Raw genomic sequence first — 18934 nt, forward strand, 5'->3', positions numbered from 1 at the left:
AATTATTTATAAATCAAATGCTGTGGGCTTAGCAATCTCTTGTCATTCTTCTTATGGGTGGTAAATTCTCTCAGAGATCATTTAGAACTGGGACTTTACAAAGTTATCTGAGTTAAGCCCTTTTTCTTGTGACAGAGAAATGCCTTCATCAATTAGTGCAGATTGTTATTGATTCTTCCAGGAAATCTTGCAACTTTTGTTTTTGGCAGTGCACTCCAAAGTTTCAACATCAAGGCCAGGAATTTATTCCTTATGTCTAACCAAGCACTCGACTCTCTCTTCTAATTTTAGTTTATTTCTTTCCATTGTTTCCTTGGTTAGCATCAGGAATATTTAGTTCGATTTTTTTTTTACTCACTGTATTAAATTTTTATTAATTTTTTTCCATAGCAGTTTCTTTTCTAGTTTATATGATTCCAGTCCCATATTGGTTCATCTTTTCTCTAAATAATGCTTTTCCATTTTTTTTTTTTGTATTATATGTAACAATTTTTTCATGCTTTTACAGCCGCTCCCAAATCTCTTCGTTATTTTAACCCACAAAGACAAACATGGGTCCCATTGTCAGAAGAAGAGGGTTGCTTCTGGTTCTTTCAGGTTACTCTGCTGTTACTACATCCTGTGTCCTGTTCTCTATCCATCTCCAACAACATTAACTTCAGAAACATTTGTTCAGCAGCCACGTGAAGGGCCAGCTTGCAAAAGTATCAAAAGATGTTTGGATGATCACCAGTTCCCAACAGACACTTGGTAGAGACAGTCAACTGGAGTTGGGAGCCAGAGGGATAGACATAAGAAAGATTTTAAAACCCAAATTACCATCTACTTATGCAAGCTGGAAGACCAGAGGAGTCTAAGGTGCTGTTCTTGCTTAACTTGATGGCACTGAGTACAGGAGGGAGAACAATGAGACAGATGGAGCTTTGTCCTCAAGCCTTTGATTTACTCTCTGCTCTGAATCTGTGGAATTTGTCCACAAATCTTCTTGTTCTACATCTGAGGGTCTTTGTTAGGTCCAGTGTGGCTTGAGGTATTGTTTTTTTTTGTTTATTGTTTATGTTTATTGCACTTTTGGGAAAGTTATTTGTTTGTCTTCTCTGGATGATAGTAGTGTGTTTTGTAGGTATTTTTATTCTTAACTTTATTCATCTGGTCCTTTAAGCTCATAAACACAAAATGGAAGCTTATTCTGTGTTAAGGGTTCAATTCTCCTACCCCTAGCACTAAGAAAAATAAGGAGCATGGAAAGTATTCTTATTTTTTATTTCTTGTTATTATTTTTGTTGTTGTTTTCAAGGAAAAGGTGATATTTGAGTGGCTCTAGTTTTGTGCATTGGGCATCTCAAACCCTTTGAACTCTTCTTACTCTACCTTTAAAAACAGTCAAGATGAGATCATTAACGACTACTATTGTTATTAGCAAACAACATCAGAATATTTCTTTCAGTTCAGTTCAGTAGAAAAGGGTCAAACTTCCCCTCCTGAAAGAATAAGGACCAGAAACTTATTAAAAAACTTAGAAAAAAATTAAAATGATAGAAACACCGGATTCACATAGGAGATGTTCATGTTTCTGAGATTTCATGGTGGATATTTTGTCCACTGTTTTATTTTGTCTTACTTATTTAGCATTTCTCAGTCTCTACAGATATTGTGAGGACATAGCTAAAGGAATTCTTTCTAAATGTATCAGCCATTTGTAGTAAAATGTCTGGAAATTTTGTACACCCAATTCAGCTGGATTGCTGAATGATAGATTTTGATTGCCAAAAGAAAAGCATCATTAATCAATAAAGATGAAAAGAATAAGGATTGAGAAGATGTGAACACTGTAACACATTACAAGAAAGACACAACTGTGCTATATGAGTAAGACTAGTTGGTCACATAAAATGATCTCTCTCTTTTTTTGTTCTCTTCTACTTTTTAAAAGTTAAAGGGATGAAGCCAAACAGCATTTATATTTACTATTTAGAGAAATTGGGTCTTATCACAAAAGAGAGAAAGAAAAGTATTTTCTTATACTCTTAGGGCAATTCAATGCTATTTTGAAATTGTAGATAGCGCTAGAAAGACAATTCAGTGTTATACCACCCAAATAAACTCATTTAATCATATTCCGTTTAGATAGTCACTAATTCAAATGTAATTATTTCCTTTTAAATGACATTAGCCTGTGCAGACTAGCACTGTCATTGGTGAATAGCAAGAAAGGGACAGGAAAGCAGATGTTTTTCCTGTGAAGAGTTGAGCTCTGGTTGTTTAGCAAGTGGTGTGTAATGACTGTATTTGTTTTTCAAGATGCTGTTGCTAGAACCCGGGAAGTAATTTTTAATCTTTTCTGTTTAATGCTTCAAACACACAAATTGCTCTGTGGTAATGCTGGCCTGTGTTCAACCAGGGGGACCTTAGAATTTTAGGGCTGGAAGGTCAGGCTCAGAGACTGGTGAAGACATTAGAAACCAAATAGTCTTCATATATTGAGCCATTGAGGTCAGAAAAAAAAAGGCAAATGGCTTTCCCAGAGCCTCAGCATGAAACACTAGAGAGACATGGAATTCTGGTCTCTTGGCATTTACTTAAGAACTCTCTTTCTTCCGTTACATGACTTGACAGTCTCATTTCTGTTGACCTAGTGATAGTTAAGTGCATGAAGATTAGTAAAAAGTGCCAGCTATGCTTGCAAAGTACTTCGATTAATGAAAGTTTTCAACGTAAGTCAGCCTTACTTCTAAAGTCTCCTTTAAATAGCATGCTATCTCAGTTACTCCTAGTTCTACCTTCTGAACTTTGTTATCCTATCGGTTAATGTTAGCAATTACCAATTTGTTTGTTTGTTTATTATATATCCTACCTATCTATCATCTATCTATCTATCTATCTATCTATCTATCTATCTATCTATCTATCTATCTATCATCTACTTATCTTCTGTTTTATGCCATGACTGTGGATCCCATATCCCTGGTCTTGTGTTTTTGTGGTAATCATTCTATTATAGCTGGTCTGTATATCCAGCCCAATCAGTTATTTTTTTTTTTTATCTACACAACTTGTTTATGCGAATGTCAGTTAAGTTTGCAGGTTATGAAACTTTTGCCCATGTTAGGGTTTTCATTGTCTAAAAAGGATCACTTCGGAAAGAATGCAAAATAGATTTACAGTGTCTGTGTTGAATGAAAGACACCTTCACAAACCAAAGAAAAAAATTCTATTATTTAAAGATTAGAGAAAATGTAAACCTTAATAACCTTTGTTCTGGTTGGATTTAATTGTCAACTTGGTGCAGTTTAGAGCCATCTGAGAAGGAAGTCCCAAGTGAGTGATTTCCTCAATCATACTGGCCTGTGGGGGAATTATTTTTATTATCTGATAGAGGAGAGTTAGCTCCACTGTGGGCAATCCCATTCCCCATGCAGGTGGCCTTGACTCTATATGAAAGCTAGACACACATGATACAGAAAGCAGCATTTATGCTACTGATTGAGTACCTTCCCTGGTATCCCTCAACAGTTTGTGACCTGGAGGTGTAAGCCAAATAAATACTTTTCTTCTCTAAATTTCTTTTGGTACGAATATTTTTATCATAGTGCCCAAAGCATACCGACTTTAAAATGAAAAAGAGATCTTTGTCAGTCTAGGGTTATGATATAGTATTAGAGTAGTTTAGTGCTTGTTAGAATGTGAAAGGCTCTGGGTTCCAGTTCCAGCTCTGTGAAACAAAACAAGCAACAACAAGAAGAAAACAAACAAGAAAGCAAAATGCTCTGTGTGCTCCGCTTGTGTTTTGATGAAATATTGTTGTATTTTTAGGTAGTTGGGGATAATTAACTTTTATCTTAGTCTCCCAGTACTGTTCCTTAGGGCTCCAGACATCTCTATGCTTATAGAAAACAAAGGGTTAAGGACAGGCACCAGCGTATTCCGAAGTTCCTATTGATCACCAGGACTCCTGCTATGCAAGCTTGTTCAATTTAGAATATTTGGGGTAAAACCTGTCTCTTGTAAATAGCACGAGTATTTCTGTGTAAAAGCTGAGACTGATTACTGGATACATATTTTAGTTTCTCAGCCAATGTGATTTATTCAGTACTTCTGCTAATGTTATGTTGGGTGACTGACTCAACGGCTCCTCAAGCGCCTATATGCCCATCATGCGACACTGCCTTTAATGGTCTGTGCTCTGCTCTGGCCGAGTTCAGTAACACTGCCCCAACTTTCAAATCCCAGGAACATTTTCTCTGTCCTCATCTTTACTTTTTATTTATTTATTTTTCCTGAGACATTTGACACAATTGACTGATCCTTATTTTGAAACTGACTACAGCAGCTCAGCAGTTGTTGCTTTAGTCTTCCCTAACTGAAAGCTCCTTCTCACTGCTCCGCATTGTGTTCTCTTACTCTGTTATCTCCTCAAACCTAATGCTTTTCAGGATCTTGTTTACAGGATGACAGACTCCGTACCCCCTCCCCCCCCCTTGACTTTTCCACAGCTACAAACTGACCATTGCTCTATCTGTACCTATTCCTTGGGTCTGTCCTTTGTTTTCCTCCTGCAGGCCTTCCTCAAGCTTCTCAAACTGAATAAGTTCCTAGACACACCATCCATACCAAGCTAATCTTGGAGAGATTTTGAGTGTTTATGTCCCTCAGATCTGTCAGGCTACATCACCGGTATTGTTAATTCAGGCCTTCATTTCCAGTTCTTTCATTCCAATATGGTTCACACAAACATCAACTAATTGGACCACCCAGAGCTCCCGGGACTAAACCACCAACCAAAGAGGGATCCATGGCTCCAGCTGCATATGTTACAGAGGACGGCCTTATCTGACATCAGTGAGAGGGGAGGCCCTTGCTCCTATGGACACTTGATGCCCCAGCTTAGGGGAATGCTAGAGAGGTGAGGCAAGAGTAAGTCAGTGCATGGAGGAGTACCCTCATAGAGGCAAAGGGGATGAGGGATGGCATGGGGGAAACATTTGAATTGTAAATAAATAAACAATAAAAAAGAAGTGAAAATGAATAAAAAAAGCCAGACTGTATTTGCCTATGAGATCTGGGCCTCTGTCATGTCTCTTCCTATTTCTCACTGTATGGATGCTATGTATAATAATTCAAGACTGCACCATGTCTGGATGCTCATCTTTTATGAGGATGGACATTCTAACCCAGGTTCTTTTGCATTTGACTTCAAAGCTATCATAGTCGATCTTTTCTCTCATGACCCTTGAGAACCAGGCTCATGATCTTTGAAGTGTTGGTGGTCATTATAGGCAGTAGTGTTTAGTATTTTAGTGCAGTACGGGTGTTCAATATGGGCAGCCTAAAAGCAAGATTTGGCCCACTGCAAGCATCTTGCTGTAAATGACCCGCTTTGAAAAAGTTCCTCTGGGAATCGAATCAATCTTTGCGAGTAGGGACATCTTGCACTGCTGCTTTCCAGGAAGCTGCCAGATGGTGCACAAAAAAGCATCCTTATTTAAAATCCTCTGAGAGGTGTCCTGGGAAAAATGTGGGCCAGCACTCAAACCAGATCAGTAAGTACAACAGTGGCTATGGGAAGGGCCATCATTTAACACACCTACTCCCCGCCGGTCCTTGTGCCAACATCTGAGAAAGACTGATGGACTGGCTAATATTAGTTCTTAAGCTCTGACTGTTAACTCCTAAGAGGTCTCTGCAGTAAGCAGGCTAGCAGCAACCCCTTAGCCTTGAAAGATATCACAGTGATAGTGCTGTACTGCTCATAGGATATTCATTAAGAGAAACAGTAGCTCTTTCCATCTGAAGTAGTTCTCAAATATAAACAAGTTTTGGATGATAAATGGCCAGTATGTGAGAACGTATGAAAACAACGAGGGACAGAGAAGGGACTCATTGGAAGAACAAAGGCTCCAGTAGCTCCTTCACAAAGGTTTTCACAGAATCTTCTCCAGTCTTTCATGTGACCACATCAAAGGAACTTTAGATGCTAGCAAAAGTTGGATGTAAGATACATTCATATCTACAGACAGAAGTTTCTAAGAATTTTCCTGGAACCAGAAAGATCAAGGCACACTAATAATACCAAGCCTTCCAACTTGGGAGACTAAATTACCCTATAGGAAAATGGATAAAAAGTTGAAAGACCTGTTTTCACAGGCATAGAAACTGCACATCCTCATAATTTCTTGAGAATATAAGATAAAAACATTTATATTCACTCAAAGATAAAGCTAAAATATTGTAAAAATGGTATAAATAAGCTTCCAATGACTCTCCATTCTTAAACCTTGAATGCATAAATAGCTAAGAAGTCTATTTTTTAAAATTAATTGAATTTCTGGTCTCCATTGTAAAGAACTGAGAATGCAATCAATTTGCTTACTTTGTGCTGGATGTGAGGTCAGGTTTTTAATGAATTCACATTTTTTGGTTGAGAAGGAAGATTTATCACAGGCTAAAGAGGGGATTTGGGCATTGATTCTTAGACATAGATTCCTTTGAGTTCTCTTCCAGGATCCTCGTGCAGATGTGGTGAGAGCAGACCTGAGGATGGGTCTGCTGTCTGGGGCTGGGTGGCTCACTGGCCATCTGTGAGTAATTATGTGTAACATCCATACCTGGGAGTGGGGGAGCTGTTTTATTGCCAGATGTGCACACAAAAAAGAAACTGTCAGAAAACTGGTGAGAAGCCAGCCAGCTGATGAAATGGTATTGCTTTCCCTGAAACAAAAGAAAGAAAGAAAACTTAGAGGAAAAACCAATTACTCCAGCATAAACACAGTGAGTTCTTAATAAATCTATCGAGGCTTGTTTAAAGAAACATTTCCTTTATGGAAAGGTGGTGGTAAATTCTCTCCCAAAGTGTGGACAATGGAAAACGTTCCCTTCACTTATTCTACCTAAATGCGATGGGCCAGAGGGTTTTTTTCTTTTCAAAATCAATCATTGCTCATCTCTTCATAGATCACTTCCAAAACTGAGGCAAGTAAATATAGCATCTAATCTGTTAATCTCTGTCACACACAGTTGAATGTCACAGTTTGTCATCTTTTCACAATACATAGAATCACCTAGGCAGTAAGATTGTCTTTCTTTCAGAGGGGGATTGTCTGGAATTGTGCTTGTAGCATGTCTGTAAGCAACTGAGCTAGGAAGACCAAGTCTGGAAGTAGGTGGTACCATTCCCTGAGGGTAGTTAGGTCCTCAGCTATCTACAAAAGATTCGATGAGCCAGTGCATGTACGCATTCCTTACCTGCCCTGGACTATGAGTGTGAGTCTCAGCAGGTTACTGCCACCTGTGATTTGTCGGTTACAATTGACTGTAACCTGGACTTTGAGCTATCCTCTTTCCCCTCTAAGTTGCTTTTGTCTGGGTATTTTGTCACAGCTAGGAGAAAGGGGACCAGGACACTGCCCTTCACATCAAACAAAGCCAGATTGTAGAAGGAGTGCCAGAAGATGTTACCATTACCATACACCTTTCTGTCTGGAAAAAGACATTTTTTTTGTTTGTTTTTGTTTTTAATCCCCTGTGCCTTTGGTGTATGCTTCCTCATCTCTTCCACTAAAGACACACCCTATTCTGCTTTGTCTCTATTATGTCTTTCTTTTGGCTCACCCATTCGTGACCTTTCATATTGATGCTTAAAGAAAGCATGAGAAAAAAATGAAGGGGTTCAGCTAAAGTGAAATCCTTTTATACTTAATCTCTTAATGGCTTTTATTTTCCCATCAATAAAACAAAATTTTCTCTCAAAATTTTTTTTGCTGTTGTAAGAAAAGGTATTCAGAGCACATAATTAGGCTGTGTTTCTCTTTGACTATGAAAGCATTTAATCAAAAGACTTGTTAAATAAGAGATTATATGAATTAACATAATATTCATGTTTAGCAATTCCTTTAAAAGAGGAAAGCCACCTTTGAAGCCAAATTGAAATAATTTTTTTTTTATGTATGCGCTCATTAAGGGAATGGTCGATGTGTGTTTTATAGTTTACATGTGAATAAACTTCATAAAGCCATGCAATTTCATCAGAAGAAAAGGAAATTAAAAGTAGAGAAAGAATATCTTTGGAATGAGCCCATTCGCCTGCAAGAGATATAGGCATGCAAGCACGCACACACACATGCACTCATGTGCACATAACACACACACACACATACACACACACACACATCATAGATGAATATGCTCAAATCTAGAGTTAATTTATTACAGTTTATAAATATTTAGCAATAGTGTCACAGAATTCAACTGTGAATATGCTATAGTGGGAAAGAGCACTCCTTTTTTAGAGTAAGTGCATACATATATGTGTGTGGGGATAGTGTTGTCTTTTATGTAGAGACTGACTCCAGTGTACGTCAGTGTTTGTCTTATAAGGGGTTGTTTTGAATTCATTTCTAGTGACTTGAGGTTTATTTTCTAGATAAAAAGTTTGGCTTAATTATCAGGGAATGTCCATAGACATTGTCATATTCTCACTGTCCTTGTGACCTGACATAATCACTGCTGATTCTTGTAAATAATTCAGATGTTTTTATGACAACTGCATCTATTTCTGGGCTGTTTGATCTATTTTAATCCAGTTACCAAATAGCTGGAAATGACTATTTTTAATATTTGCCATGATGCTACAGATGAGTGAGGGAAGAAAGTGTTGGCTTCTCCCTCATTTTTTTTTTAAACACTCCACATCATCCCACGTAAAATAGAAGCTGGGAACATCTGGAAACAATCAGTAAACAACAGTTTGGAAATTTCTACTTCATTTAGACTTGACATACTTCAGAAAAAAAGCTGTTCACAGGAAAATTAAATTTACATTTTGATTTCATTTAGAAAATCCATCTATTTGGCGTCTCCAAAAATCATTAACTTCCCATTTCTGTCGTCACTATCTTTATTTATTATTGATGATATTCTACCTTCCCCCTCCTCAAAATGTGCACATCTGGCCTCCAGTCATAAAAATGTTTGTTCTGAAAACTTAGAATAGGGACTCTATTTCTCTGAACTTCATAAGCCTCCAAGGTCTCCTAGTGTGTGATGGAGAGGTGCTGCACCCCCACTGACTGCAGACTCAGCACCCCTTCACAGAATGGGGTCCTCTGGCTTCACCTTGCCTCACCTCTTCAGGCAGCACATAGTCTGTCCAGCCATAGCTTTATACTTCACAGTTAGTGTTTTCTCCTTGCCTCCTTCCTCAGCCCCTCTGTACTGGCTGGATTCGTGTGTCAACTTGACACAGGCTGGAGTTATCACAAAGAAAGGTGCCTCCCTTGTGAAAATGCCTTCATAAGATCCAGCTTCAAGGCATTTTCTCAATTAGTGATCAAGAATGGGAGGGCCCATCATGGGTGATGCCACCCTGGGCTAGTAGTCTTGGGTTCTATAAGAAAGCAAGCTGAGCAAGCCAGGGAAAACAAGCCAGTAAGGAACATCCCTCCATGGCCTCTGCATCAGCTCCTGCTTCCTGACCTGCTTGAGTTCCAGTCCTGACTTCCTTTGGTGATGATCAGCAGTGTGGAAAGTGTAAGCTGAATAAATCCCTTCCTCCCCAACATGCTTCTTGGTCATGATGCTTGTGCAGGAATAGAAACCCTGACGGAGACACCCTCTTTTCCTTGTCCTCTTCCTTTTGGCCATGTTTACTTTCTTTTCCTCTTTCCTGTCAACATTTTACTTCTAATTTTGATTGCGTATTCTATCTTCAAATAACACCTCTGCCACTCCCTCTTCCATTACTGTAAACTGGCACTTCCTTTGCTCTAAGTAAGTTCATTTGCTTACAATATATTTGTCCCATTTCTTAACTTAAAGATGGCATCTCATCACTTTTTTTTTGTTAGTCGTCCCTTGGTACCCATAGGCTCAGGATCTCATTCACCATTGTGATGGTTTTTAGTTTTGATTGTCAACTTGATGGGATTTAGAATCATGGTTGAAACAATCCTCAGGACAAGTCCGAGAGGGACCTTCTGCTAATGAATGTGGGAAGATCTACCCTCACTGTGGGCAGCAGCAGACTATCGGCTAGAAACCACGTACTCTGTAAAAAGTGAGAAAGTGAGACGAGGGCCAGCATCCATTGCTTTCTGATTCCCACTTGTGGTTGCCTTGTGATGGTTGAGCTTCAGGTTCTTGCCACCATGATTTCTCAGACATGACATATGAGAGTCTCGAACTGTGAGCTAGCAAACCTAATCCTTAATCTTCTCATGCCAAATATTTTGTCATCAAGATGAGAAAAATAAACTAATATCCCCCTGTATCTTACAACACCTAGTATGGTAGTGTGCACCTAGAACAGGCTGTACGAGCAAAGAGAATGAGCACACAGGTGTCCCTGTATTAAAAGAGTAATGTGTGACTCACCAGACCAAGTGTCTTAGGTTTAAAATGACTTAATCATACCGTCGAACGACACAGCTGCATGTGGCTATTAACAGAAGCTAAACTAAACACAAGAGAGTTGTTTTGGTACCAGAAAACCAGGGCTTATAGTTTGGAAACGATGTAGGAATTCCTGTAATTTTGTATACACCCACTATAAAATTTTGATTTATAATTTTGTACTGAAGTGTTCTGTGCTTTATGGAATCGGTGCTTGTGTATTCAGAGTGACCTATCTGGCTCTGAGCTGAAACGAAATGATAGATAGATGCTATTCTCAGAACTTTAGTTCATGAACTTAAGCTTCAGTTAAATGGTTGGCATCAGAGGCTGGCTTAGTTCTGCCAAGACTGTAGTGGTAGTGTTCTAAACTGGGGCTACAGTGGCTAAGACACAGGAATTGGGGGTATGCTCAAGATGTTTTTTTGAGGAGTTTTCCAGGAGTCTTTATGTGTCTTCTAACCATTCTACCTTATATTAATCACTAAGATTCTAGTCCTCCAGTGACTGAGGTATTTATACGAAAGAAATAAGCTAAGGTGATACAAGCATGGTGCATTGTAGAGAGAATGTGTATGGATGTGGTACCTGTCAATAATATGTATAATGGCCTAGGGATTAGGCAGGAAATAGGAGATGGAACATGGGGGTGGGGGGTGGGGGGCCACAAAGGATTCTGGGAGAGTTCCAGGCAGCAGGCTTTCCAGGAAGATGTGACAGAGATGGACACATCGTACCTGAATGCAGGTAGCCAGCAGAATCTAAATTAGAATAAATAGGTTATTTTAAGTATCACTAGTCAGAGAAGACCCTAGCTATATAGACAAGGTATTTGTAACTATATTTTGAGTCTGGGTCTTATTTCAGGGAGCATGGGGCTGAGTAGGAGAGCCAGGCCTAGCTTCTACAGTGCATTATTAGTGTGATATACTGATGTGCAGATGATGGCACATTGGCTAGTGTTCAAAGAAAACAGCCTATTACCCAGTATCAGGTTCTTTTGCATTCCTAAACCTGGAAAGCAATTCTTGTCTCGCTGACATCCTTTATAGCTTCCTCTCCTTGAGGAATCTTGATGTAGTTTTAGGGGATTTTATTTTCAGTTTCTTACTCCAGAAGGGGGAAGGTAAGGCTGAGTGGGACGTCTGTGCTGGATCCTGCAGGGCTTTCAGGAAGCTCTGTGCAGGGTCATTCTCCAGATGAGGTCAGGCACCTGTGCTTTGAGGAACTCTCCAGTTAAGGTCAGTGGAGAAGCAGGAGTCCTGCTGAGATATGGAGCCCTCCATTTTGAGCTGAGGAGAGCTATCTGGCCATGGTAGACTGCTACCTTAACATCAGGGTCTTCCAATATGTTTTCTATGCAGGTTAAGACTCCCAGGTTTACTGGAAACTCAGAATTCAAGACCTAGATGGGCATAGCAAGTTTGCAAAATGAAGCTTCCTATTCAATAACGATGTTACTTTAAAATGTGATATCTCCTTATAAGGACGCAGGGGGGGGGTGCAGGTTGGGGAAAGGAAGTTTTATAGGAGCCATGAATAGGTTATCTGTAGCTTTGTGGAAATAATACCACCCAGCAATGTGGACACCTGATGTATCTGTTTAAGTTGTTCCTTTAAAGGATATTATGCTAACATGATGAAATAAAAATCATTAATTCCCCAAATTTTTCTAACTGATGGATTGAGAGCATAAATGAACCCATTCAAGGAAGGTAGTCTGGGTAATTTTCTGTTCGCCTTTTCTTTATTCTGATGATTCAATGATGACTTTCTAGAGCTAAAGATCAAAAGATAAGGCATCTCATTCCATTGCATGAATTAGAAGCATAGGCCACTTTATGATCACCCAGAAACTGAGAAGTAACTAATGATGTGGTTGCACTCAAATTTATATAATTATAATTTTGATATAAGGTCAACAGAAAATAAGAAAGATGTGAAGTATGAAGAAGGCATAGTCTAAAGTAAGAACACCATTCACAATGTTAGTTATTGATATAAAATACTACATTTAATAAGTTTACAGGTAACAAACATAACTAATGGTTTCTCAACATAGATGACAAAGCAGTTATTCATTAGAAATGGATATTAATGCATATTATATTCTAGGAAGTCCTCCTTTTCTGCTGAAAGTTACAATATATACCCTTTTATGAGAAAGTAAAAAATAACTATTTATACAAAGCAATTATTTAGTGAACACTCTAGAATAAAGTTCTAGAAGTTTAAAAAGTAGACTTCCCCAGTTCTCAATCTAAATCCTGGATTTTTTTTTGTGGTACATAAAGGTACATGAAAATATAATTAATACTGAAAGCTTAAAAGCACTATGGCTTCAGAGTAAGTATTATAACTGTAGAGAAGTTGGTTAAAATAGATAGACTTTGGGTCTAGAAAAGTGCTTATTTTAGTGGCTTTATTAATAGAGTTGTGCCATTCTTTTGTTTGCAGGTTCATTAAAATAAAGTGATTTTTGTAATAAAAATAAATCCTGAACTTATTGTTAAAATATCAAACAACAATATTATAACATCAATGAGAATTTTTTGGCATTATATATCAAATCTAGATGAATTCTGATTTTTTAAAAGGTGGATATAACTTTAATTCCTTTGACTATTTTAATATATAAAACTATATAACTGGTTCTGTTCTGGAGCTGGCAGAGAGGAACTTAATGATGGATGACCTTCTACTTAGTGATGGAGGACCTTCCACTGAGTGATGGAGGGCCTTCCTTCCAATTTCCCTCCTATATTCTTAAAGAGAGAGATCTAGGGTAGTCACCCTGGTCTCTTCCCCACCCACACTATTTTAAACTGTGAAAAGGAATGAGTATCTTTGACTTAGTAATTCATTCTATTTCTCAGACTCCCTAGTACAGGGATTATAGGTTGAACTACCAGGCTGGTGCTTAGTGGCATCTTTTAAGTTGTTAGTTTATATGCAATGTACTGGAGTAGAGCGTGCTAATATTTTAAAATATACATACGAAACAAAGAACAAAACAATCCTTAAAATAACAACATGAAGTAAAGTAGTATTAGAGAAATGTAATGGATTGAACCCATTTGTATTGTTGCATTTAGGCAAGAATTTAATTGCTTTAAAATGTTTTTTCTTTTAAATTAAAAATAGATTCTTCTCCCATACAATAACATCTTGACCACAGTTTCCCTTCCCTCGACTCTTCCAAGCTCCATCCACCTCCCAGGTCCTCCAGAGCCACTCTTTCTCTGTTTCCCTTCAGAAATAAACAAGCCTCCAAGAGATGACCAGACAGGACAAAACAATGTGCAGTAAGACAAGGCAAAAGCTGTCATATCAAGGCTCTACGAGGTTACCCAATAAGCAGAAATCAGTTCTAAGGGCAGGCCAAAGAGTAAGAATTACAATGTTCCCACTGTTAAAAGGCTCACAGAAACACCAGTCTAACTAACAGCTATACCTAAGAGCTGACAGAGACACATGTGGGCTCTGTATTTACCACTTTGGTCTCTGTAAGCACATATGAACTCTGCTTCGTGGGATAGGTGGGGCAGTCTCTTTTGGTGTCCTCCACCCCTTCTGCCTCCTACGGTCTTTCCTCCACCTCTTCTGCATGGTACCCAGATATCTATGGGAAGAGACCTGATGGAGACCTCCTGTTTAGACTATGTCTACATAATGTGTGACTGTGGGTCTCTACACCTGCTCCCGTACGCTGCCAGAGGAAGCCTCTGATCTATGAGTATAGCAGAGTATCGTTAGGAATCATTTCATTGTTTTTTTTTTTTTTCACCACCCTGCTTGTTTCTACCCTAGATCTCTGGGCTATCTAATCTCCAGTTCCTGGCCATCCAGGTAATGTAGGGCATAGGTTACCTCTCATGGCATGGGTCTCAAGTTAAAGCTAACTGGACAAAATTAAATTGAACTATATAATAAAATGAAATAATTGGTTTGCTGATTTTTTTTTTTTTTTTAGTTTCTCTACTTTTAATTGAATGTCTTGAAAGCGTAGATGATTGATCCTTTTTATCTTAATTTAAAAATGCATTATTTTGGGAATCTCCAAGTAAGATTTAAGGCTAGATAAAATGTTGCCTTCATCACTCACTGAACAGATATGTCACAGGCACCTTTCATGACTCAATGAGAAGGCCAAGGTCAAGCCCCCTCCTCCCATAGTCCACTGTAATCCAACTCACAGAATTAATCCAACAATTTAAAAATGTTGGTAATTATTTCCTAACAGGTCTCTGGTTATAAGGTCATCCCTGACGTTATTAAGGACACTCGGTTATATTTGCAGATAGGAGCTTGGCAGTTGTCCTCTGAGAGGCTCTACCCAGAAACTGACTGAAACAGATGCAGATACCCATCAGCCAAACATTGGACAGAGGTGGTGGACTCATATGGAAGAGTTGGAGAAGGATTGAAGTCCTTGAATAAGATAGGAACCCATAGGAGGACCAACAGAGTCAACTAACCTGGACCTCTGGGAACTCTCAGACTAAGCCACCAACCAAAAAACACAACCGGGCTTGAATGAGTTTCCAGGTAGGTCTCCAACAACTGGAGCAGAAGTTCTCCCTAAAGTTGTAGCCTGACTGTAGTTGTCCATTCTCCAATAGGGCTGCCTTGTCTGGCCTCAGTGAGAGAGTGTGTGCCTAGCCCTGCGGAGACTTGATTTCAAGGGTAGGGGGATACGAAGGGGGGTGTCCATCCTCTCAGAGTAGTAGAGAAGTAATAATGATTGGGAAGGATCTCTGTGAGGAGGGACGGGAAAGGCACGTTTTTGTGTAAATAAATAAATTAATGTAAAAACCCTAGGGTTTTTGTTTGTTTGTTTGTTTTCCGGGGATATGCCCCTCTTCATTTCTCATATATTAGACATAATTCCAATGTTACTTTTCTCACTCAACCTGTAGGTAGAGTCAGTCAAAGTATATCTAAACTTTGTTTTACATTTTTAATCGTCTGATGGTTTTACCCATGTATATAATAAACTTATTTCATCTCCCTGTTCCCCTCCCTCACACCCCTTCCCTGGCTCCCTCCTATAAGAATCCTCTTCTTACTTTCACGTCTTCTTTTTGTGTGGCACACTGCATTTCATTATAATTGCATGCCCAAGTATGGATGGAGTGTTATTCATTGGAGCAATGGCAATTTAATCTGTGTCTACTTGACTGAAGAAAGTGACACCCTCCACAAGACTTAGTTGCTAAAACCCTTCCGGGAAGGGTGGGGCATCATAGGCCACTCCCTTATTTGTGATGAAACACTGAGAGAACTTGTGCAGAGGCTGTAGATAACTTCATGAGCGCAAGGCCATTTTAAGTTCAGAAAATGTCCGAACTTATGAATGTCCTCATCTTCCATCAGAGTCAGGATGGGATTCGGTTTGTTTGTTTCTTTCTTTTTTTATTCTTGTGTGTGCTGCTCCCCGTGACTGCAGGTGCTTGCGGGTGTGTGGATGGACATGCACATGGCTATGTTTACCCCTTTGTGTTCCTGAGTGTGAATAGAAATACCTGAGTTAATATTGGATGTTGTCCTAAACTGCTCTCCACTTCATTCTCTGAGGGAAGGTCTCTTGCTGGACCTGGGGTTCAGGAGTCTACCTAGCCAGCTTGCTCCAGGAATTCCCTGTCTCTGTCTCCCAAATTTTGGGACTTCTTGTGGTCTGCCCCTTCTGCTCAGATTGTTAGGTAGTTTCTGGGAACCCGAAGCCCAGTTCCCATGATTGTGAGTAAGGGCTTTATCCACTGGATCATTTCCCCAGGCCCTGAAGCACACACTCATACCCTCTGTTAAATAATATTCACTAGAAAATGGAAGTATTTGATGACTATTTTCTGGGCTAGCTGAACATTTGTAGGTAAACATACAGTTTTGTGGGTTTTTTCCTTTAATTGGATATTTTCTTTATTTACATTTCAAGTGTTATCCCCACTCCCTGATTCTCCCCTCCCGGAAACCTTCTATGCCATCCTCCCTCCCCCTGCTTCTATGAGGATGTTCATCCATCCATCCACCCACTCCCACCTCCCTGCCCTCAATTTCTCTACACTGAGGCATCTATTGAGCCTTCATAGGACCAAGGACCTCTCCTCCCATTGATGCCTGACAAGGCCATCATCTGCTACATATGCAGATGGACCCATGCGTACTCCTTGGTTGGAAGCTTAGTCCCTGGGAGCTCTGGGGGGGGGGTCTAGTTAGTTGATATTGTTGTTCTTCCTATGGGATTTTTTTTAAAATCTTCCACTTCTTGTATTGGCTGGTTTTATTTTGAATTTTTGGCTCTGACATTTCAAATATAATAATGTTTAAGGATTTTATTTATTTATTTATTTATTTATTTATTTTTTTGCTGGTCCATTTGGGATACATTTTCTTTGATCACCGGCGATTTTGGTTTATTATATGTGGACTTATTTGGATTGCTATCGTGACTCTAATCATGGCTGAACACAGAGGGCTGGAAGTTCTTTTACATTTCTAAAGATCTAACATTTGAAGTACATAAGGTTGGCAGTAATGGTTTACACATTGAAGTTGTGTTTCATTTGGAGAATTATTCTATTCCACAAGGAATGATGCTGTGTATTGTTTCTCAGAATGGTTGATATTTAGATGGGTTTGTGATTTCAGTAAACCTAGTGGTCACATCTTCAAATACTATTTTCTAAGCTCTTTAAAACAGACGGAACTGTACTCTGCTTTCAAGAATCCATGTGGTTTGAAGCTAAGCAGAGCTCCATTGTGATGTCAGAATTGCCCTTGCTTCTCTCCTCCATAAATTTTCTGTCCTATGGTTTCTATTCCAACTTCAATAGGAAAATATTGACATAAATTAAAATCGAGCATGAAGTTTCTCTTTGGGGAATTGTTTCCTCTTTTTCTTCCTACACTGACAGTAAAATCCTTCATTTTATTTTGCCTGGAGAAAATCATCTGTTCTATCAGTTTTCTACTTACATTTTCCTTGAGGAAAATGTGGAAGACAACTGTTTTAAGGTTGAACTTGATCCAGTTTCTATTAAGGGTGTCCTCAGAGCTTTGGAAAATTTATTTTTAACTCTGTCTGAATTTGTTTAAAATAAAACATAACTGACCATTGTTATTTCCTCTGCCTCCTTTTCAGAAGAATGTATGGTCAGCCATGCCTTAATTAAGCAGTAGAAATGTATGCTCTCAACCAAACTTGAAGTGTACCACTGCAGGATAAGCTAGTGCATTTATATAATGACGGCTTGCTCATTTGATCTAACTAGTTCTTTCAATATGAGATTAGACAGGTTATTTGTTCTGCTCAGTGAAGACTCTTGTGTCGCTTCTCCATCCTGTACTTTGAGATGTTTTGGTTTATGTATAAGGTGGTGGTTGGTGGAGAGAGGAGGAAGTGGGAAGAAGATGCTTATGTGCCATAAGTTCCACTAAGAACTGCTGCCTTGGGAGGTCAGCTCCCAATCTTGGACTTAAAAGGGGCCTGGGCAATCTTTTTATCATCTGATCAGAAAAACAAATAGGGCCTGAAATACTGCTTAGGAGGCTGAGTCTCTCACCTGATTCACACCTGTATGCATCGTGTGGAAAGATGACGATGTGTGTCTTTGTTATGCTTGGATGAGCTCAGAAAGGATTATTCTCCCCTTGCTCCACCAGTATTCACTTTGAAAAGGATGAGAGAAAAACCATAGTCCTAGAGTAGTCAGGATTCTGGCTTGTGTTATGCTTCCACTCTTGGTCAATTCCTGTGTGAACAACAACTCCATAATAATATTGAACACTGGAAATAAGTGATGTAAAGTGCCATACATATTCTCAGCTCCATTGTGGAGAGCTAACAATTTATAATAATGATTACTACTGTGAAACTCTCACATTGCTGTATTTAATTGCTGTATTCTTCCTTTGCAGGAGGCATGTAAGTTGAACCAGTCATTATCCTTCATTACAAAAGCATGTTTCCAGCTGCAGACTGTACTGGCTTCAGGGGCTTTACTAACACTGTCAGATTGGAGCATGTAGGTGCTGCCAAAGGCCCTTTTGAGAACAGTTCTGTCTTGGTTGTTTGCTTATCTGCTGCCATGGAAACAGGTATTTAATCATGAAAAAAGAAAAGAAAAGAAAAGAAAATGGCCTTATACAAAGCTGTATTTCAAATAATGTTAGTGGTGGGCAGTGATTCTTTCTTTTTAAAAAATATAATTTCTATGTGACTAACCTCATTTTTTTTTTGGCAACCTGATTTGGGTTTCCATGGAAACAAGTGACAGCTGAGGTCTCTATGCTCTTATAACTGGGAGGGCTCAGGTTAAGTCTTACAAATGTCAGCTGCCTCAAAGCACCTAGCTAGTCTCCAGGGTAAACAAAAGAACAACCCTCCAAACACTTACAAACTTAAAGATACCAGTGCTGTGCAGCAGTAGGCACAGGGCTGCAGAAGTAGCTGAGAGATCACTTCTTGAGAAACGTCCACAAAGCAGGAAAAGACACACCGGGAATAGTGTGGGCTTTTGGAACCTCAAAGCTCTCCCCACAAAGCCAG

The sequence above is a fragment of the Mus caroli genome, unplaced genomic scaffold, assembly GCF_978045245.1.
Source record: "Mus caroli unplaced genomic scaffold, Mus_caroli_1 scaffold_17, whole genome shotgun sequence".
Lineage (NCBI taxonomy): Eukaryota > Metazoa > Chordata > Mammalia > Rodentia > Muridae > Mus > Mus caroli.